General features: G+C 35.2%; 1 pseudogene; it reads right to left on the reverse strand.

The window, feature by feature from the left end:
* Nucleotides 1-11,497: 11,497 nt before the first annotated feature.
* Nucleotides 11,498-12,265, reverse strand: LOC123648245 (annotated as a pseudogene).
* Between the last annotated feature and the right edge of the window lie 12,281 nt (nt 12,266-24,546).

A 24,546-nucleotide genomic window follows, 5' to 3' on the forward strand; every position in this document is an offset into this window, starting at 1 on the left:
CATTTTGAGTTCTCTCTTCTAGTTACTTTAAAATATTGTTGCTAAGAATAGTCATCCTAAGTCTGCTATCAAATATTAGAACTGATTTCTTCTATCTAACTGTATGTTTGTACCCATAACCAACATCTATTCATCCCTCCCTCCCCTTCATCCACCCTTCCTAGTCTCTGTTATCTATCATTCTATTCTATATGCCCATGAAATCAAGTTTTCTAGTTCACACATGAGTGAGAACATGCATATTTGTCTTTCTGTGCTTGGTTTATTTCACTTAACATAGTGATCTATAGTTCCATTCATGTTGCTGCAAATGATAGGATTTCATTCTTTTTATGGCTGAATAGTATTCCACACACATCGTATTTTCTTTATCCATTTGTCTGGTGACGGGTGCTTAGGTTGATTCCTTATTTTTGTTATTGTGAATAGTGCTTGTAATAAATATGCAAGTGCCGATATCCTTTTGATGTACTGATTTCTTTTCTTTTGGATAAATACACAATCGTGAAATTGCTAGATCATATGTAGTTCCATTTTTAGTTTTTTGAGAAATCTCCATACTGTTTTCCATAGCAGTTGTACTAATTTACATTCTCAGCAACAGTGTAAAAGAGTTCCCTTTTCTTTTCATCTTTGCCAGCATCTGTTATTTTTTGTCTTTTTAATAATAGCCATCTAATTGGGCTGAGATGATATTTCATTATAGTTTTGATTTGCATTTCCCTGATGATTAGTGATATTGAGCATTTTTTCTTATATCTATCAGCCATTTGTATGTCTTTTGAGACATGTCTGTTCATGTCCTTTGCACTCTTTCCAAAACACGCCTTATCACTACAATCACCTGGGACTCTTACTAAGCACACAGATTTCTGATCCCAACGTAAACTTATTGAATCAGACTTTCTAAAAGAGGGTAATTAATATGTTTAAAATGTGCCCCAGGTGAATTATATGATTAAGTCAGTTTGAAAATGCTGGTAAAATTGGTTTTATTCCATAGCAGTGGTTTTCAACATGTGATTTCTGGTCCAGGAGCACAACATCTTCAGAAAACTTGTTAAAAATGCAAAGTTTCAAGGTCCTTATCAGACCTAATGCAACAGAAATTCTGGAGTGGGGCCCAGCAATCTGTGGAAATATAAGCCTTCCAGGTGATTCTGAGAAAGACTAACATGTGTAAACCACTGTTCTACAGCTTTCAGAATGATGCCGAGTAACACCTGAGTGTGAGTGTTCCTACAACAACTCTAAAGTAAAAAGTGTAAATAACCAGGAGATGTTAGACTCTAAGACAGATAAACAGATTTTTAAAATGGATTTTGACATTGTCTCTGTAAATAATATATGAACCCACAACTTTGGGATTTTCTCCTACTGGGAAGAGGATGCTATTGTCAACTGAATGGTTACTACCTGCTCAGCACTGATTAAGCACATTTAGTATATTGCAATAATCATCAAACCCCATTTATAGGTGAGCACTTCGTGGAGGAGTTGGAATTTTGTGGGACCTTCGAAGGTAACTAGTGTTTCAACAGGTAAAAGTTGGGAAGAGAAAATTAATTCAGGGCAGAGGAAAGAGCATTAGCAAAAACAAAACCAAAGAAAACTAAGTTGTATTGGGACAATAGTGAATGGTGTAGGGCAGTGGGTCTCAAACTTTATCTCGATAAGTAACACTTAGGACTTTTTTAAACACTGGGCTTCAGCCCCAGAGTTTCTGATTTAGTACATCTGCGGGGAAGCCCAAGAATTTGAACTTCCAGTACTTTCCCAGGTAGTGCCGAGGTTGCTGGTCTAACTACACTTTGAGAATCAGGTATAGTGTGTTTAATGCAGGTTGATGGTAAACAAATATCCACAAATATTAGTATATAGGGCAAGATTACAGAGGGTATGAATTCATACCAAAAATTAATGACATCGTTTATGTATATATGTATTTATTCATTTGAATTTCATTTAAATGAGGACTAATGAAAGGGCCGTGGTCATTCTGGACTGTTCTGATGTAATATGCTAGATTGGGTCAGGTAAGGGGAGACTGAGACAAGTTCCAAAATTACTTAACTTCAGTCTACCTACCCTACTGCTGCTACTCCCATTCTTCAGCTCCTCATCATTATCGGATGACATATCAAATTTTTCAATTTTGAACATAAGCAAACTAATCAGACTACAGTGTGACTGATAATTATTTACTATGCCTTAATTATTTGCATTTTGAAGGTGATACATATTAATCTTAATTAATTTTAACTGTGGAACTCCAGCTACTGTAACAATGTTAAAAGAAAAATGTCAAACTGTGTGCATGTGAGGCAAAAGGAAAAATACTTTTTTTGGGTGGGAAGGCTTCCTTGGAGGTTGTTTCCAAGACTAATTCTCCCCAGCTGTTTAACAGTGCAGGGTTTCTTTGCGGTAGGTTAGTCCCACTGAAATGTGTTCTGCTAACCAATCAGCTGTGGTTGACAACTATGCATGGTAACCTAGTTTTAGTTAAGATTCGTACTTTCAGAACCTATTTAGTTGGAGTGTTCATGTTTCTTAGATGGTAACGGTTAAGGCTATGGCACACCAGTTTTGAGTTTGTATGTGAAAATATTCCGATATCTATGTAGTATTGGTCTTTCATTCTTATTTTAAATTCCATGTGCAAATTCTGCTTTTATTGTAAGTTTCATGAAATCCTTTATGAAGTTGGTGGGGATATGAGTAAGTAAAACATAGGAATATCATCATAATAGTGTTGTCTTTTATTTGCTCTGGTTCCAGTTATCACTTCAATTCCATATTATACAGACATGTAAAAAAAGAAAAAGATAAAGAATTTGCTTTTTTATAAGAGAATGTTACTTTCTCAATGAATGATCCAATAAATAAAAATCTTCCAACAGAATAACCTGGCAGAGGTATTATTTGGCTCTGTAATGAATAGCTTGCTTGTCTGCAGTCACATTCCTCTTGCCATTGCTGTTTCAAGGAAATCAGAGAATACTTTAGGAGACAAAGCTGTGGTCCCCAACACCCAGGCCTGTGTACCGGCACCAGTCTGCAGCCTGCCAGGAACCAGGCGGCACAGCAAGGGGTGAGCTGCGGGTGAGCGAAGCCCCACCTGTGCCCACCCCAATACCCTATCTGGCCTGCAGCACCGCAGGAGCCCAGCGCCCCCATCGGATCAGCGGGGGCATCAGACCCTCATAGGAGTGTGAACCCCACTGCAAACTGCTCATGAGAGGGATCCAGGTTGGGCGCTCCCCATGAGAATCCAAGGTCTGATGATCCGAGGTGGAGCCGAGGTAGTGATGCCCCCTCAACACGCCCCCATCAGCAGAAAAACTATCTTCCTCAAAAACCAGTCCCTGGTGTCAAAAGGTTGGGGACCACTGCAAAAGGGGACCATCAAGAGAGGGACACTGGAACTTTATCCAGGAAAACAATATTGTAGTGGCGTTTAACAGCCAACAGTGAGAAAAGGACAATACTTTGAAATACACGAAATTACCAAGAATAGTGACAACTAGATGAAGATCAAGAGCTAATTGTTTGAAAGAGATGACTAGAATAAGACAGAAAGGTAATGCAAAATGAGTGACCCGGAAATTAAAATAATTGAAAATAGACTTAGGAATGCAATAAGTGGCCAATTTAGCTATATTGCTCAAGTGTGTTGAGACTGATAAATGTAAGAACACCATTTTTTTGACTTATGATAATAAATACCATGGTCATTAGACTTATTATTTTCTCTTCTCTGCAAAGTCAGTTGAAAACTACTCAAAGACATAAGTATACACATACATAAAACACACCCAATATAATATTTTACATTGTAGAGAAATAACAACAATGAAATCAATCTTATCTATTTTCTGACTGGTAATGTATTTTAAAATGTATCAGAAATGCTGCTGCTGCTGATAATTCTATTTCACTATCTCAGAAAATTGATACATGAGCTTTCCAGCAACACCATCAGGCTGATTATGTCAGTGATTAATTAGACTTGATTGAGATTTGAGTATTTCAAATGATATTTTACCAATACCATTATTTTCTGAAATAAATTGCTATCAGTGATACTTCTCTTGTGTCTTTTCATCTTTCAGTATGGAGCAAATATAGAAAAGCACAGCACACGTAATAGTTGGGGCAAGGTCAGTGTTTAAATCAGGGTACAAATCTCAGGGTATTTCATCTCTAATGTCATTTTTTTGCCATTGACCTCTGGGGAAAAGGTTAAGATATCTACTTTCAGCCTACAGGGATCTGTTACCCTTTGGTTTTCGGTTTATGCTGAGAACACTGAGAATGATGGCACTGTCCCAGGAGAATAATGAAACAAATATTTTTAAAATATGCTATTGAAATTGCTACTGAGTATATAAATATAATAATATGTATTTCTGTCTTTTCTTGTAAATGATATATAAATGGTATCTTTAATTTTTTTTTTACTATTTTTATCTGTCATGGTACTAGTCACTCAGTGAATGATATTAGAAACATAATGCAAAGGAGAAAAAATAATGCAGATGTATAGTTTCAGGATGATTAGAAGTGAAAAGAAACTCAAGCGATCATCGTGGGTGATATGCATAAAGCATGGGGTTTGTATCATGGTGTGCTAAGTTTGTAATGAAAGCTCTATCACTTATTGGCCACATGACTTTGGATAGTGTCTCAGTTTCCTTAGTTATAAAATGAAATTCTTCAAATCTAGTGTCTTACAGTGAGCTCCCCCAAAAGTAGAGTCTGAGTAAAGAAGGTAGGTGCAGGTAACTTATTTGAAACACGATCCCAGGATGCAAGAGTAGAAAAGCAGGGAAAATGAGACTGAGAAAGGAAAAGCCAACAGGATAATGGTTCATTATCGAGTTTTCTACTTAAGTAACAAGGTCTTAATTCCACCAGGACTTCCGAGAGTGGTTACGAATGCCTCCTAGAAATGCTGCTCCGAAGGACAAGAGGCTGGGGCATTCGTTCCCTACTGATTGAGAGTTGTCCCCAGGGTCATTAATTCCTTCAAAATTTCAGGTTGCCTTTGCAAAGGATCCCAGCTGGCTCTTGAAGCTGTAGAGGCAGAACAGTGGAGATATGTGAAAATCACTTAGTGCACATAAAACTGTCCACCAGAGCTGCAGCAGAAATCAGAGATAGGTAGGTCAAAGGGATGTGTGGCATCAAAAGTGTATAAAGTTATTTGAAATATTTAATGTGAGTGTGTAATTAAGGTGCTTGATACTTTGTGGGCACTTAAAATGTTTCCTTTTCCTTTATTTTAAAAATGGGAGAAGACTTTAGGGGAAGTATTATTCAATTTCATAAAATTATTTAACCTCATAACTGGGTCTGGACCCCATGTCACCTGACTCCAAAAATACTTCATTCCTTTTGTTGGTATACCACCATAAACTTGGCCTTAGGGCATAAAATTGTGTTCTTATTGCCCTGTCTTCAATCAAGCTTAGAATAAATGCTGACATATTATTTGTAATGGTCTGAAATTTCTACCTACATCCTTCCAAAGAAGGAACAATAAGGAGGATACCGTTAACATAAATTTAATCTTGTAAAAGTGTGATTAGCTAACCACATGGTTTTAATCATGAAGGAAATAGATAATTTTTTGAAAACACTTTTACTATCTTTTGAACTTAAGGTAGCACTCCCCCCCCCAAGAGTGGTGGAAAAATATTGACCCTTGGCAAGGAAAGACACTGTTTGGGTTTTTGTTTCTGTTATTTTTTTAGTGTGGCTTATAGCTTTGACTGATTCTCAGATTTTTGTTTGTTTTGAAGTCCACTGCTTTTTCCTTCACTTATTCACAGTTTCCATTAAGCTATTTCTGTATGTCTACATTTCAAAAACTTGTTGCAATAGCTCTCTTCTATCCCACAGACTGGCCTACAGGTTTGCTATATACTCTTCTTCTCTCCCCCTACCCTACCACCAACCTGTCTACCATAACTGGGCAGATAACTCTTTCCAATCTTTGTCTTAGTATTTTGTTTTTACTCTCTGAGCCAAACTATATGTCAGGCAGTTAACTGCTCAATTTCCAAAGAATTTATTCATATTCATTTTGTCCCATTCTTGAATGTAAATTTAATGATTGCATTACTATACTGTATAAAAGGGAATAACCAAAATGATCAGGTAAATAGAGAGCTTTAATATTGTGATGCTAACATTATCAAATCAGTTCTTTTTCCTGAGCATGAAAGAAAACTACATTTCCCAGCTTCTTTTTCAGTTAGGTAAGGCCATGTGACTGAGTACTAGTCAATGGAAATCAGTGGAAACAATGTCAGGCCTTTCACGCCTAGGCTATAAAAACCTCTCAGGCCGGGGCGGTGTCTCACGCCTGTAATCCTAGCACTTGGGAGGCCGAGGCGGCCAGATTGTTTGAGCTCAGGAGTTCGAGACCAGCCTGAGCAAGAGCCAGACCCCATCTTTACTAAAAATAGAAAGAAATTAGCTGGACAACTAAAAATATATATAGAAAAAATTAGCCAGGCATGGTGGCGCTTGCCTGTAGTCCCAGCTACTCGGGAGGCTGAGGCAGGAGGATCGCTTGAGCCCAGGAGTTTGAGGCTGCTGTGAGCTAGGCTGACGCCACGGCACTCACTCTAGCCCGGGCAACAGAGTGAGACTCTGTCTCAAAAAAAAAACAAAACACCTCTCACATGATCCTCGGTATTCATTTCCTATTTGTCAGTGCAATGCCAATACCTAAGGAGACTCAAGAAGCCACTTTTTGATAGCAGAAACTGAAGCAACTTTAGCCATTGAATAACTGGGAGGAGCAGCAGAAGTTTCTCCTCCCCACTCCTAACTAAATGCAGTCTAATCTGTTATATAAATGAGAAATAAATTTACATGATTTAAAGTTTATGAGTTTATTATAACAGTTATCCGACCTTAACTAATGTGGAAATATTACCTTATAATTGAAAACATTTCACAGAACATATTTATGTATTCACTTGACTGTTACTATTTAGTATGATGTATTTTTATACCTATTTTCAAATAAAGGAAATGAATTAAGTAGTGTTATCGAGGGTTTTGTGTCAAGTACCAGATAGATTTATAGGACTTAAAACATTAGACAAATATCAAGTATTGAGGCAGGCAATTGGTTGAATGAAAGCAGTAAGATAAGACAAAGGGGTCCACAATATATAAATATCTAGTCAGGTAGGAGACATTAAATATAATGGCTGATCCTGGACCAAATATATAGTATTCTCTTCTGTGTATTGGAAGAGCAAGGGTAGGCCAACAGTGTGGGAATGTGTAGCCGAAGGAAATGATGCATCCCCCAGAGGTGCAGCTCATTCCTGATTAAATTAGGTTAGAAGGCTAGGCCTTTGGGGAGATGCTTACACTAAATGAAACTATGCTAATACATGCTGCATTCCCAGCCACTAGATAAACAGTCAGCTCTCCAAAATTATATCCTTCCTAGGTGACTCTGAGGAATTCCTGTAACAATCTGCCATAACGTGACAAGTGCAGTTCAAAAGTTTGAAAATTATAAAATATGGTGCCATGTGAGGATAATGAAATCTCTGGGAGCCTGTGCAAGCTAGCTGGTAGGGAGTCAAATGTCCTGTGGCAGAATCCAAGGTCCTTTTCCAGGGTTTGGCATCCCCTAGTTGCAATTGTCCCCTCCAGTTAGTTTCCAGCTATTCTCTGGAAGCAATACAGGGCTCTGTGGTTGACTGGGTCCTCTTACAACAATGGCAGACCTATTTGTCTACCTTGTGCCAATATCACAGTGTCTTAATTGATATAATACTATAATGGCTTATATGTGGTAATAGTAATACAGTGTAATACAGTAATAATAACAATACCCCTGTACTGTAATAATAAGTTACAGAAACTATTGTGTTCTTTCTTTGAATTCTTAGGCTAATAGGAATGTTAACACTTATTTTGATCTTCTAACCAAATCAATAATAATATTTCCATTTCAATACTTAATCCACTCTGCTGCTTAGTTATAACTGATGCTTTCATTGGAGCACTGCCTTTCACATGTTCCATTATTCTCATTTTATCCTTTATAATTGTTCTGATAGTCGAGCGACTGAAGCCTAATGCTTTCCCAATGAATGATGGCTTCCGGCCTTTCTTCCAATGCTTAATTATTTCTACTTTTGTTTGCATTGTAATCACCTTTCTCTTCACTGAAGGCTCACCTGGACTTGCAGTGGAATTTCACCTTGGATACATGGTCATAAGAGTAAACACAGGTATGGCTTTGATTTCATTATGGTTTTGATTTGCATTTCCTGAATTATAAATGACATTGAGATTTTTTTTCTGTGCTCATTGGCCATTTGTATATCTTCTTTGGAGAAATATCTATTTGGATCCTTTGCCCATTTTTATATCAGATTATTTGTCTATTTATTTTTTTAGTTGTGAAAATTCTTTCTATATTCTAGATAGAAGTCTTTTATCAGATATATAATTTGTAAATATTTCCTCCAATTCAATGGGTTGTCTTTGCACTTTCTTGTTAGTGTACTTTGAAGTGAAAAGTTTTCAATGTCCGTAAAATCCAATATATTTTATTCTTTTGTCACTCATACTTTTGGTGTCATATTTAAGAAAGTATTACCTAATTCAAGGTCACATAGATTTACCCATGTTGTCTTCTAAGAGTATCTCTTACATTTAGATCTATGGTCTTTTTTTGTATTTATCTTAGTTTTTCATATTTTTGGGATACATGTGATATTTTGATACATGTATACAATATGTAATGACCAAATCAGGATAATTAGAATATTCATCTCTCCAAAAATGTCTTTTTTGTGTGCTGGAAACATTATAATTCTTCTTTAACCTATTTTGAAACATACAATATATTATCATTAACTATAATTTTCCTACTGCATGGTTGAATACTAGAACTTATTATTTCTATCTAACTGTATTTTTGTACCTATTAACCAAATTTCTCTTCATATCTCCCCTCCCCTCTTCTTTTCCAAGAGTCTGGTAACCAGCATTCGGCTTTCTACCTCCGTGAGATCTACTTTTTTAGCACTTACATATGAATGAGAACATGCATATTTATTTTTCTGTGCCAGGCTTATTTCACTTAACAGAATGATCTCCAGTTCCATACATGTTGATGCAAATGACAGGATTTTGTTCTTTTTTGTGGCTGAATAATATTCCATTGTGTATATATACACCATATTTTCTTTAGCCATTTATCCACTGATAGACACCTAGGCTGAGTCCATGTCTCGGTTATTGTGAATAGCGGTGCAATAAACACAGGAGGGCAGATGTCTTTTCCATATACTGATTTCCTTTCTTTCAGATATATACCCAGTGGTGGGATTGCTGGATCATATGGTAGTTTTATTTTTAATTGTTTGCAGAACCTCCATACTGTTTTCCATAGTGGGTATATTACTTTGCATTCCTACCAACAGTGTATGAACATTCCCCTTTCTCCACATCCTCACCAACATTTGTTATTTTTTGACTTTTTGAAAATTGGTATTCCAACTGAGGTGAGATGATATCTCATTGTGATTTTAATTTGCATTTCCTTGACGATTAGTGATGTTGAGCATTTTTAATATACCTGTTAACTATTTTCTTTGTGGAAAGTGTTTTTGATTACTAACCCAATCTCTGTGCACTATATAGGTCTATACAGAGTTTTTCCTTTTTTTGAGTCAGGTTTTGCATTTTTTGTGTTTTTAGGAATCTCTCCATTTTGTCTATATAGTTTAATTTGTTGGCATAGAATAGTTCATAGCATTCTCATATACAAAGATTCGTAGTAATGTCTACTCTTTCATTCCTGATTTTAGTATTTTGAGTCCTTTTTTTTTTCATTTGGTCATTATAGGTAAAGACTTGTCACTTTTGTGGATCATTTTAAAGAACCAACTTTTAGCTTCATAGCTTTTCTCTCTATTGATTTTTTGTAATCTATTTCATTAATTTCTGATCTAATCTATTACTTCTTTCCTCTGCTTCCTTTAGGTTTATTTTATCTGTTTTTTTCTAGTTTACAAGGTGGAAGGATAACATTGATTAGAGATCTTTCTTCTTTTTTAATATAGGCATTTCCAGCTATAAACTTCTCTATGAGCATTGCTTTTCCTGCATCTTGTATGTATTATGTTGTAATCTCACTTTCATCCTTCTCAAAATATTATATAATTTCCCTTGTAATTTTTCCTTTGACCCATTAATTAGGAGAGTATTCTTTAATTTTCATGTATTTGTGAATTGCACAAAATCCTTCTGTTATCAACTCCTAATTTCATCCCAATGTGGTTGTAGAACTCAATTTGTATATTTTTATCCCTTTTAATTTTACTGAGGCTTGTTTTATGGCCTAATATATGATCTATTGTAGAAAATGATTTGTGTACATTGGATATGATATATATTCTGATGTTTTGGGGTTCAGTGATTTACAGATGTGTATTATATCTTGGTTTATAGTGTTGTCTAAGAACTCAATTTCCTTGATTATCTTCTAAATAGTTGTTCTAGCCACTACTGAATGTGGATATTGATGTATTCAGCTGTTATTGTTGAATTGTCTATTTCTTCTTTTGAGTCTGTCAATTTTTGATTTATGGATTTTGTAGTTCAGATGTTAGGTATGTATGTTAATAAATGTTAATTTGTCTTCATAAATTTTTATTTTTATCACTATAAAATGTCTTTTTTCTATAGTTATTTTTTCTTAAAGTTTATTATGTCTGATATTAATATAGCCACTCTAGCTCTCTTTTGGGTACTTTCTGCATGGTATATATTTTTTCCATCCTTGTATTTTCAACCTATCAATGTCTTTTATAGAAAGCATGTAGTTGGTTCATTATTTTTAATCTACTCTACAAAATTTTGCCTTTTCATTGGGGTTTTTTGTACATTTACAGTTGATGTAGTTACTATTTAATATGGAAGAATTTACACCTGTCTTTTGCCATTGTTTTCTGTATGTCTTATGACTTATTTGTTTCTTTAATACCTCTGTCACTGTTATTTTGTGTTAAATAGACATTTTCTACTATATCATTTTAATTCTTTTGTCTTATTTACTATATTTCCTGAGATGTTTTCTTAGTGTTTTTTCTCAGATTACATTTAGCATCATAATTTAAGACAACTAGATTTGAATTAACACCAATATAATTTCAATAGCAGTGACAAAGTCAGTTTTTGTTTATCTGTGACTGTCTCAATTTCACCTTCATTTTTAAAAATTTACCCTTCTTTCCAAGTTTTATTCCAACAAAAATAAGATTAAAATGTCCATGAAAATAATCATCATTACAATAAAGTATTCAGAAATGACCAGCATACAATTCAGAATGTGATGTTTTGCACAAGTTAAAAAAAAATTCAAAGCTTTCTCAGGTTGGAAGATTAGGAAATCTTTTACACAGAAATTGCACCCTGAATGAGTTCTAAAATCCCAATATTTTGTCTTTTATTTATCTTTTTATTTATGTTCTCTTTCTTTCTTCTCATGCTTAGCTTTAGTTTCTTATTTCTCATGGTTTTTGATCAACTATTCCACTTTGTTTTGAGAACTCTGATTATGTTTTTTCATTCTTTCTTGTTAATATGGCAATTTCCACTTTTTCAGCAGTTTGCTAACATTCATGTCCTTATTTAACACTTTGATAGCTAAACCAAGTTCTGACTTCAAAGTCATTTCTTCTTCCTTTCATTCTTGTTTTAACACTGACACAGATGCAGCACTATTATTTCCAATGCATAAGGTTTTCCATTACCCATAATTTCCATTAGAGCCGCTCTGATACAGATGAAAGCCATGGTCCTTATTCTAGCCAATGTACAGTAATGCAATACCAAAGGGACGTTTTCCTCCGGACTGTGTATAAGCTTGTTTGATATTACACAGTGCTGTAACCAACTGCTCATAGGAATTGGCTTCTGAAACCATTATAAATACTTTTTTGAGCAATGAGCCTTGGTTTATTAGTCAGAACATTAGCATTTCCTGCCACACTGCAAGCCATGTCCTCACTGAGTCCATAAATATTTTTGGAGAAAATGATTTCATCAAGAGGCTTGTGGATGTTGTGTCTTTCTGCTGCAAGCAAAACATCATTGCTTGAGAAAATTCCTGAACAGGTGCCTGCATGTTTGATGCTTCCATGGTACATTCAACTTGGTGCAAGTGACCTTCTGGAGAAAATACAGTGGTCTTGGAGTCATATCCTTAAGACATCTATTTTTTTTGTTTTTACAATAAGCTCTTTTCAAAGGATGAAGGACATCTTTTTTGAACTTTGTATAATTCCAGAGGGAAGACACTGAAGAGTCAAGATCTACACAGAGTACTTTACTCTGCCAAAGAAAAAACACTACTACTGCCCAGCTATCCACTTCTGTGATAATATGACCCATGTTTGTGTGTGGAACCACCTTTCTCCTTAATTTTTGAAGGTTATTTTTGCTGGATATAAAATTCTTGGCTATTATTTCAAGCACTTTGAATATGTTATCCCATTGCCTTCTCAACTCCATTGATTCCCATGAGAAGTCAACATTGTCTTTTTCAAGGATCCCTGGTAATGATGAGCTACATTTTTCTTGCTGATTTTAAGTTTCTCTCTGCCTTTGGCCCTTGACAGCTTGAATATGAGATAATCAATGTGTGAATCTCTTTTAGTTTATGCTGCTTGTAATTTGTTGAGCTTCTTGGATGTGCAGATAAATTCTTTTCACAAAATTTGGGAAATTTTTGCCCATAATTTCTTCAATTATTCTTTCTCCCCCTTTCATTCTCTCTCCTTTCCTTCTGAACCTTACATTATGCGTATGTTGGTACACTTGATGGTGTCTCACTGGTTTCTGAGCCTATGTTTATTTTTCTTCTTTTTTTTCCATTCCTCTGATGGGATAATTTAATTTGATCTGTTTTTAGATTTGCTGGTTTGTTCTGCCTACTCAAAGCTACTGTTGAGACTCTTTAGTGAATTTTTAATTTCTGTTATTGTATCTTTCCACTCTAAAAATTCAATTTGTTCTTCATTAAAATAATTTTTATGTCTCTATTCATATTATTTGGTGAGGCATTGTTCTCATACTGTCTTTTAATTTTTTATATATAGTTTCTTTTAGTTTTTTGAAGATATTTATAACAACTAAGTTATGCCCCTCTGAGTTGTCTAACTGTGCTAAGCTGTGCTAGTTGTCTAGTAATACAAACATTTGGACTTCCTCAGGGACAATTTCTATTGTTTTCATTTATTTTTCTTGTGAATAGGCCATACTTTTCTGCTGCTTTGTGTGTAAAAACTGGACATCTTAAATAATACAATGTGTCAACTCTGGAAATCCAGTCCGCAACATTTGTTCTTGTTCTTTGCTGTTGTTGTTGCTGTTTGTTTGTTTAGTGGCTTTCCTGAACTAATTCTCTAAAGCCTGTAATCTTTGTTGAGCGTGGCCACTGGAGTCTCTGCTCAGTTAGCTAAGTGCTACTCTAACGATTAGACAGAGATTTTCTAAAGTGTCATGAATGTGTATATCTCCCAGCCTCTGCTGAAGGTGTGTGTGTCTGTGTGTGCGTTGGGGTATGCTTTCCACGCTCCAACAGGCAGTTTAAAACTTTTCTTTAACCTTTAGTTCCTGCTCACGCAGAACTTAAAGGTAAATCACAAGTATTAGGTTAGGGCTTTTTTTTAGATATTTCCTGGGCCAGCCCCTAACCCTGGACATATACAGCTCTGTGTATGTGCACGACCTTCTAGATTCCCAGGTATACGTTGGGGTTTATCAAAGTCCCATATGGACATGTCATTTTCAAGTATTTCTTTATATTTTCAACCAGCCACTTGTTAGCCCCAACTCATAATGCTGACTCAAGCAGCTATGTTATTAAACCATTGTTGATTTTATTATTATTATTATTATTTTTTTACAAATGCACTGGAAATAACATTGATCTCACAGCTCTGAGTCAGGTCACAAAAATACAAGCTCTGAGAAGAGAGCTTTTCTATGAACTGCCAAAAGGGTTAAATGGTGACAGTTGTCTGGGATGGGTCTTTTCAGGAGCTCCAAATGAAGTTTTTCTCTTTCAGTGGCACCAAGGCTACTGCTTTTTAAGATACTCTAGTTGCAAAGCTTATGATCTCCAAGGCTACCACACAGCTAGGGAGAGTGGAATGATATTAGCTCTTTGCCTTTATTTTGGTTTTCATAAGTTTTACTATGATGTTTCTACGTAATTTTTTGATGTTATTATTGCTGTTATTGTTTTTGTTTATCCTGATTAGATTTCACAGAGCTTATTGAATCTATTGCTTAATGTCATTTGCCAATTTTAGAGTGTTCTCAGCCATTTTCTGTTTAAATATTGTTTCTGCATCATTTCCTTTATTTTCCCTCTGTACATGGCTTCAAATAAATATATATTATGCCTATGTATCATGGCTTATATTTTCCATATACCTTTTTATACATTTCTCATTCTTTACAATATCTGTGCTTTAGTTAGAATATTTTTTCTAATTTGTCTTCCAGTTTACTAGTCTCTCTTCAACTGTAACTCATTCGTTGAATTCTTAATTTTTTCTGTTGTATTTTTCAGTTATAGAATTTTCAGTTTTTAAAAAAATTTCAGTTTTCCTTCAAAATTCTCAATTTAATTACTTGAACAGAGTAATAATTGTTGTAAAATTTGTTTTTGGTATCTTCATTATTTGAATTTCTTGTGAGAAATAATCTATTATATCTGTAGAGTTTGGGTCATATAAACTTATATCCTTATAATCTCACTTATTTTCAGTAAGTTCTAGTTTTTATATGTGAGACATTATAGAGATAATTTGAAGCCCTGAAAAATATTATTATATATTCTTCCAGAGTAAATTTAGTTTGTTTTTGGCAGACTACTAGGTTAGGTGTATTAATAATTCCAGATTGCTTCAATTCACTGAAGTATTGATAGAATTTAAAGCTGAGCTTTCATTCATCCCTGTGAGGGCTGATCCATTTCTGGTTTACCCTTATTCATAGTGTGTAGCCCTTTATGGAAGTTCCCATTGGAGCTTTGTGGTGTTTGCCAAGGAAACTCCTCTTTGGTGTTCTGTAAATTCCAATTCTACTTCTTCCATACCTATGACTCTGATCGAAGCTCAGTTCAGCTTCTCATACATTAGTAATACTATCAGCATTAGTAAACACCTACTGTCAGCATTAGTAAAGATTTCTAGGGTAAAGAGGGCCTGAATGCTTGACTCACTTCTGTGGTCAAATCTCCTTTTCTTACTGCCTACAAAGATGTCCAAATCCTTCAAATAAATGTTTCTTTTATACTTTTTTTTTTGTGGTTTTTCTAGTTGTTTTCAGAGGGAGTGATTTTTCCCCCTCTTCTTTGAATCTGCAGGTACTAGAAAAGAAATGTTCATATCAAATTTAAGAGAAAATACTAACTTTTAAGGAAATATCTGCTTTCAGTTGTAGTTCATTACAATATCAGATGCCACATGAACTTTTTTACTTTTCTTTTTTGTTGTGGGCACTTTTCACATAACATTTTGAGAATTATAGGAATGCATTTTGAGGGAAAAAAGAAGAAGGAGAGAAAGAGAGAAGAAAAGAAAGAGAGAAAGAAACAAGAAAAGAAAGAGAAAAAGAAAGAAAGAAAGAAAAGAAAAGAAAAGAAAGAGAGAAAAAGAGAGAGAAAGAATATCTAATGGGGATAATAAAAATTTTTTCCTCAAAACTGGGCATCCAAGAAATGCCATGTTTCTTAATTTTCTAAATCATATATTAATGTGAAATGAAATTTCAGTCATTTTAATTTTTGCCCTCCTTAGTATGGCATAGGGTCTAGGGAAAATATGTCCAATAGAACTTTCTGTGATGATGGAAATGATCTATCTGTGAGGTTTAATATAGTAGCCATTAGCCACAGGTGGCCATTGAGAATTTGAAATGTGGCTAATGTGAATTAGGAATTAGATTTTTAATTTTATCTCATTATAACCCATTTAAATTCAAATTTAAATATCCGTGTGTGGGTATGGCTACCATGTTAGACAGCACAGCTCTAAGTGGACTCAGTCTGCTTTTTCTCCTTGCTCAGTTTGCATGATCCATTTGAGAGTAAGTTTCTCTGGTGACAACATCCACACTCTCCTTGTCTAATTTTGTTGCAGGGCTTTCTCCTTGGTCCCAGAACATCATGCTTTATGCCACACATACACACAGTCATACTGTTCAGAGGCTCTGCTACTTCTGGAGTGCTGCATGAAGAGTAAAATGCTAATGGTCTCAAGAACCCCAACTCTTTCTAGGACAATTTATTTCTACTCATTTGACACTAAATATTCTTACTCTCCTCTAATTCAAAAACAGTATTTTCTGAATCCTATATTTTAACATCAAAGTCCTCTATTGTGGAGCCAGGGAAACCCAGATTTCTAAGACCCAAAGTGCTGCTCCCTCATTTTGAGGGAATGAGGATGGGAAAATCTCTCTTTTTATAAAATTTTTAATGCTGAGTTCACAATAGTGGGAGAAAAAAAGCAAAGGTAATTTCTCAGTCAAGCCATCTTGGTACGTGTAGCTCAATGTGACAAAAAAAAAAAACAAAACAAAAAACCAACAAATGAGGAAAATCATGTGTATTCTACATTAGGTACTATTATATATGCTAGCAATGTTTTTACTACATTACCAACCACGTGGTAAATGAGAAAAGAATGCTCAGACATATTCTTTGCAGGCATGAATTTTCCATTTCTGGGAACCAAATGCAAGGTAATAACTATGTAATAATTTGTGAATTATTTTAGCAGTCTAGCAACACTTCTGTATAAGCAAATTTGAAACACAGGGAGATAGTAGTATAAACTGTCATAAAGATTCAATGATGACTGCCTTAAAATGTCCTTGTTTCCATGGCAATTCTAGAATAATTATCTCATCTCCCAGTAAACATATAAATTCTGCTTTAGTTACAGAATATTCTGATTACATGTGTGTGTGTCTTGTTATAATAAAAACAACCTACGTATCTTTTTGTTAGTGAAAACACTCATGTAATTATTACAGCTTACCTTGGACACTTAGCTAAACAGCTTTTGGAAATTAACCAAGTAAAATTTATTTAAAATATGTATATGACTTATGAATTGTAATAAGAAGCAAAAAGTAAACATTAGCCACAGTAATTCTTGTTGTTAAAATTACATTGTATTCATGGTGCAAAAAATATACTATGGAATAAGTAATATTATAATATCGGTTTCAATTAACTTACAGCAATGGGGAAATCACAATCGACTTGGCTACAAACATAAAAAATAATACAGCTTCATTTTTACTAACCATTCAGGATATAGATTAAATTGAAGTATGTGATTTGTTTGCTGTTACAGAGATGATACCTGATAATATATATTTAAGCCCTTACTACTTATTTTGAAATGACTTCTTTTGAAAGTAAAAAAATAATATATGAGGCACTAAAAATAATACAATTTAAAGGATTTGGAAATTATCATGTTTTAAAATTCAATATTTTAAAAAATATTCCACATGGGTTTTTATTATACATAGATGCTTTTTCTGCTATGTATTAAAGAGTAGACATAGAGCAAGGGACAGAAACAGTATTTTCTATCCCTGATTCTATAACTCAACAGCATGAGACCATGAGAAAGTTATTTTGCTATATCTTATCACAGTTTAGTCATTAAATAGCAATAATTTCCATCCTGTCTACCTTATAACCATGTGGTAATAATCAAATGATACTATTAGAATAGGGAATTTGTGACACATTTTGACTACATAGACAGCTGCTGAATAGTCCAAGCACATCTGATTTCAAAGCATAAGATAGGTTTTCTAGTTCAAAGATGATTTGGGATAGGGATTACATATAATAAAGGTATACTTATCATTACTGATCTATTGGGTTTAGAAAGTATATAAACCTGTATAACTGTGTGTAAAAGTTATAATGTCTGCTTATTATGAATATCCAGAAGCCGTATTTCAGAATATAATTCCTTCCCAACAGTATTATGGAGTAATACAACATGGAAAGGATCAATATGCAGTAAAATAATATATAACATTACAGGACATTCTTAGAATGATAGTAATGGGGATGGGGTGTGAGAAGCCTTTAGATATCAGTTAAGAAGAAATTATCCTGCATATAATGGAAAGCCCACAATAGTGGCTACACAAAAAGAGGTTTATTTCTCTCCCACCAATAAGAGGTCCAGAGCAGGCAGTCCTCAGCTGGTGTTGCAGCTCCATAATTATTCAGAACCCACATTCCTTTGATCCTTTACTCCACTATCCTTAGTGACATCACTTCTCAAGGTTGCTACATGGTCCAAAATAGTCACCAAGTCTTTGTTCCAGGGAAGCTGGGTGAAGGGTATTGAGAAATCCTTTGTACTATATTTTGCAATATTTTATAAACTGGAATTAATTTCAAAATGAAAAGTCACAAACTAAAAACACAAAGCACAGGAGGGGTTCTTACCTGGAAGAATGGGTACTGTTATAGTTTGACCTATATTATTAAAATGGACAAGAGAATGTACTCAATTTACAAAGTAATAAGCATTATTTAGAGGAGTAGTTCTTAATTTCAATGTGTGTGGGAGGTCCATGAGTAAATATATAATTCTATTTATTTGTGCATTTAGTAGTTTTGGGGAGCAGAAGTCTTCATTATTTTCATCAAAATTTTAGTGGAAGCTGGGTGCGGTGGTTCATGCCTATAATCCTAGCTCTTTGAGAGGCTAAGGTGGGAGTGTCACTTGAGGCCAGGGGTTCGAGACCAGCCTGAGCAACATAGTGAGACCTTATCTCTACAAAACATTAAAAAACTAGCCAGGCATGCTGGTGCGCTGTTGTAGGGCCACATGTGGCCTTGGGTCTGCAGGCTCCCCACCCCTCTGACAGGCTCCAGATGTGAGTTCCTGTAGGTTCTTCTCAGCCTTTTTTCTCCGCTCTAGCTAATGAGTGAGCAACAGTGTGGTACATGTGTACACCATTTCTTTCCAAGATGGGACATCTGTAATGGGCTCCAGAGTTTTCCGTTGTTCTGCCACAAATTTTGCTACAACTACACCATAGGGCTGTCGGTCCTCCTACCCAATCTTGTTTTCTTTTCTTTTTTTCTTTTTTTTAACTCCCAATAAATCTTTTACACTCTTAATGCCGTCTTAATGCTTCCTGGAAGACTCATCCAAATTGCAATGTAAGGGAGAACTGCTATGAACTGTGAGTCACAAAACCAACTGAAAAACTTTTTTTTTTTTTTTTGAAATGGGGTATCGTGGCACCCAGGCTGGAGTGCAGTGGCTCAATCAGTTCACTGCAGCCTCCAACCCCTGGGCTCAAGCAGTCTTCCTACCTCAGCCTCCTCATGAAACATACCTTTTTAGTCAGTCAAAAATATTTGAGTATAACGAGTATTAACTTTTACTTAGGTATTTTGTTAATTTTATTGTGTGTGACAATGGCCTTAGCATTGTAGGAGAAAATGTTTCTATTGTTTGGACATGTTTACTAAAATAAATGGTAAAATAACATGACATCTGGAATTTGCTTTAAAATGCTTCAGCTAAGAAAAAAGGATAGATGAAACAGAGCAATAATCTTGATAATTTTGGTGAGGAGATCATTATAGTGTTTGTACTATGGTGATTATGAAATGCTAAGCACCCATTTTTAGGCATTTAACATGTGACCTTTGGTGAATTGACAATGAGGAGGCTTCAAGCATTTTTTGGAGAGTGCATGAAATGGAAAAATGAAATAGAAGATGAGTATTTGAAGATGAGATAGAAGACCAGATATGATGCTTTTTGGAAATAAGAATGGTATTCTTATTCATCACATTCCATTTTATGATCTATATTTTCAACTAATAATTTTAAAAGATGATTTGCTTTAAGAGAAAGCACATTTTCCTCTAAATCAATGACCTAGACCTTATTATTACCTCCAACACTTGCAAATAATGTCTCAGGATAAATTACTTAACTATACTGAGCTTTAGTTTCTAAAAATATAAAATGGGAATAATAATCTCCATTGTCTAGTTTATTATTAACATTTATATATAGACATAAAATATAAAATAAACAGAAATTCAATGCACAACATTATATATGAGATGAAATTGCCATTTTTGTAGGTCTAAAATTTGAGTATTGCCATCTCATCTCAATGAGGTAAAAATATACACAGAAAGTTAAAAAAAAATACACAAAACCATTAAGAGTGGCTAATGGTTTTGGGTGGTTTTATTTTCTTCATATTGTATTCCTTTATATTTATTTCTTTATATGTTATTCTTTATTATATTTTCTAGGTAGACAGAATGAATATTAAATATTTTGTTAATTAGAGGAGAACTTTAGTGAAAAAGATCATGCTTCTTTAAATTTGAAATCATCATACAAAATAATATGGAAAAATTCTTTTAAAATATACCATAAGACAATAATGGCTAATGTGTGTTTAATAATAATTATGTCCAAGTGCTTTTCATGTATTACCTCATTTAATCTCAAAAACCACAGAGTTTTTTTGGAATGATAGATGTGAAAACTGAGCTACAGAGAAGTAAAGCTCATTGTTCAAATTTAACTGGCTAAAGGCACAGTTAGAATTTGGAACCCAGGCATTCTGGAGCCCAAACCTGTACTTTTAACTATATAAATATAATATAGTGTATCAACCTATTCTTAGGACATGGGAATGTGATAGTGGAATGATGTGTTTAAAACCCTGTACATCACTTTAGAAACCACATTGTGATACTCCATCTCCTCTTGAAGCAGAATCATCATTTAAACTATATTTTTAGGAGAAAAACGAACAAATGCAAGCAAATGAAATTCCACTGCTTTCCAGGACTACTCACTTACTTTATTGGCATGTGTCAAAGTCATCTAGTCATCAAGCATGTGTGGAGTAGCCATATTCACTCTGTACATACTGGCAAACCATGTTTCTATTTCTGTATAATCACAATGATGTCCTGTCCCCATCCTTTGTACTGTTTCTCTCACTGCAAGAAATGAGCAGAGCTATTAAGAAGTGATTCATGATTGATTGACATGAATTCCACCTTCTCCTCCATTTGCTGCCCACTCTTGGGAGTGAGTGCTAATGAGCACTGGGTTGCAGGGGGGGCAGGCAGTAAGAAGGAGACCAGAAATGCAAGCTCAGTCATCAGCTCCTAAAAACTTGAGAATTGGCAGGATTTATTGAGAACTTAATTACTTAAGTTATAGATGGCCAGTCATCAATATTTTATTTAATGCCATTTATAACATTTTCCTCCATTCTAGTACTTGAGAAAGCAGAAACAAAGAGGACATCTTGATTGCCTGAAGCCACAAAATGAAATTGGAATATAATTCAGGTACTTGTGACAATCATTTCTGTACTTTGAACATGAATGTCATTATTGTGATCTTTATAGTGCTCTTCTCTATATATACATTTCACTATTTTTTTGAAAATGTTCAGTCAAATCTAGAGGTCTGCCTGATAAAATGATAAAACTCACTGATAAGGCATCTTAGTATAATCAGTTATACTATGGGTCAAGCCATATTCCTCCAAGGATAGCTATCTGTCTACCTATATCTATAGATAAAAATTTAGGGCATATTAAAATCATCTGATACGCTTAATCAAAGGCATATTTCAGAACTTCACCCCCAAAGACACCCTATGATCAGTTGACAGAGAGGAAAGCATAGGGCCTGATTTACAGATGGTTCTGCATGATATATAGACACCACCTAAAAACTATAGCACCTTTATGGAACATTCCTGAAGGACAGTGAGGAAGAGAAATCTTCTCAGTGGGCAGAACTTTGGGCAGCGTACTTGGCTGTGCACTTTGCTTGGAAGGAGAAATGATCAGATGTGCAATTATATACTGACTCATGGGCTGTAGTCAATGGTTTGGATGATCAAGGACTTGGAACGTGATTGGAAAATTAATGGCAAAGAAATTTGGTAAGGAGATATGTGGATAGACATCTCGGAATGGTCAAAGGACGTGAAGATATTTCTGTCCCATATGAATGTCCACTGAAGGATGGCTTCAGCAGAGGAGGACTTTAATATTCAAGTGGCTAGGATGACCCGTTTTGTGGATACCAGTCAGCCTCTCTCCCCAGGCACTCCTGTCGTCACCCAATCAGCTCATGAACAAAGTGGCCATGGGAAAAGGGATGGAGTTTATGCACGGGCTCAGCAACACAGACTTCCACTGACCAAGGCTGAACTGGGATAGCCACTGCTGAGTGCTCAATGTGCCAGCAGCAGAGGCCAACAATGAGCCCCTGATGTGGCACCATCCCCTAGGGTGATCTGTCAGCGACTTGGTGAGAGGTTGATTACATTGGACCTCTCCCATCATGAAAGGGGCAGTGTTTTATCCTTGCTGGGATAGACACTCTGGATATGGATTTGGCTTCTCTACACAGTGAGCTTCTGCCAAAACTACCATACCATCTATGGGTTTACACAAGGCCTTATTTAACGTCATGATATTCCGCACAGCACTGCTTCTGAATAAGGAACTCATTTCACAGCCAAAGAAGTATGGCAAGGGGCTCATCTTCATGGAATATTCTGCCATGTTCCTCATCATCTTGAAGCAGTTGGTTTGATAGAACATTGTAATGGCCCTTTGAAGACACAGTCACATCAGCTAGATGACAATACTTTGCAGGGCTGGGGCAAGTTTCTCCAGAGGCTGTATATAGTCTGAATCAACATACAATATATATTACCATTTCTTCCATACTCAGGATTCATGGGGCTTGGAACCAAAGGGTAGAAATAAGAGTGGCAGTCACCATTACCTCTAGTGACTCACTAAAAGAAATTTTGTTTACTGTTCCCATGACTTTATGCTCTGCTGGCCTAGAGGCATACATTCCAGAAGGAACAATGCTTCTACCAGGTGACACAATGATTCCACTGAACTGAAAGTTAAAATTCCTCATGTGTCTAAGCCAATGAGCTAAAAAGGGAGTTATGATGCTAGCTGGGGTGATTGATCCAACTACCAAAAGGAAATTGGAAATTGGACTACTACTCCATAATGGAAATACAGGAGGTCTTTAGGGCCTATCAGTATTACCGTGCCCTATGACTAAGATCAATGGGAAACTACTACAGTCCAATCCAGGCGGGACTACCAGTTGCCCATACCTTTCGGGAATGAATGTTTGGGTCACTCTACCAAGTAATGAACCACAACCAGCTGAGGTACTTGTTGAAGGCAAAGAGAATACAAAGTAAGTAACAGAAGAAGGTAGTTATAAATAGCAGTGAGGACCACATGACCAGTTACAGAAATGAGGATTCCAGTTGTCATGAATATTTCTATTTTGCTAAGAATGAGTTTGTGTGCACATATACATATGTTATGCAAATATCTTTTTCTTTCCTTTTTTTATTCTTTTATTATGTAACTTAAGGTATATAGAGTTTATGTCAGTATTTCAGTATTGTTATTTTACATCTTAGTAGTTAAGATATAGTATATCAAGAGAAGAGTGAAAAATCACTCAAGGACTTCACCTTCTCTTCTGAGGAAGGGACTGGTGCATTTTTTCTTGTACTCAGGATAGTTATATTACTTGGTCATGCCATATAATTTTTTTACTTGCTGCTGAAATTAATTGCTAGTATTTTCTTGAGGATTTTTGCATTAATGTTCATAAGGGATATTAGTTTGTAGTTTTCTTGTAGTGTCTTTCTCTATGAGGTGTAATGCTGTTCCTTTCTCTTCAAGTTTTTGAAAAGTCTAAAAAGGATTGCTGGATCATATGGTAGTTCTATTTTAGTTTGGTGGAGAACCACCACACTGTTTTCCATAACACGTGTACTAATTTATATTAACACCAACTGTGTGTAAGAGTTCCCAAACATCCTTGCCAGAACTGTTACTTATTGTCCTTTTGATAAAACTCATTCTATGGGGTGAGATCGTAGCTCATTGTGGTTTTGATTTGCATCACTCTGATGATTAGTGACATTGACCTAATGATTAGTGATATTGAGAATTTTATTAAATACTTGCTGGACATTTGTATGTCTTCTTTTGACAACTGTCTATTCAGATCCTTTGCCCATTTTAAAATCAGGTTTTGTTTCAGATCTTATGTGTAAGTCTTTAATCTATTTTGATTTTATTTTTATATATGGTGGAGTACAGGGGTCAAGTTTCATTCTTCTGCATATGAATATACAGTTTTCTTGGCATCATTTATTAAAGAGCATATTCTTTCTCTAATGTGCATTCATGGCAACTTTGTTGAAAATCAGTTGGCTGTAAATATGTGGGTTTATTTCTGAGTTCTCTGTGATGTTCCATTGGTCTATGTGTCTGTTTTTATACCAATAACATGCTATTTTGTTTACTATAGATTTTTAGTATACTTTGAAGTCATCTAGTGTGATGCCTCCAGCTTTGCTCTTTTTGCTCAA

The sequence above is a fragment of the Lemur catta genome, chromosome 12 (assembly GCF_020740605.2).
Source record: "Lemur catta isolate mLemCat1 chromosome 12, mLemCat1.pri, whole genome shotgun sequence".
Taxonomy (NCBI): domain Eukaryota; kingdom Metazoa; phylum Chordata; class Mammalia; order Primates; family Lemuridae; genus Lemur; species Lemur catta.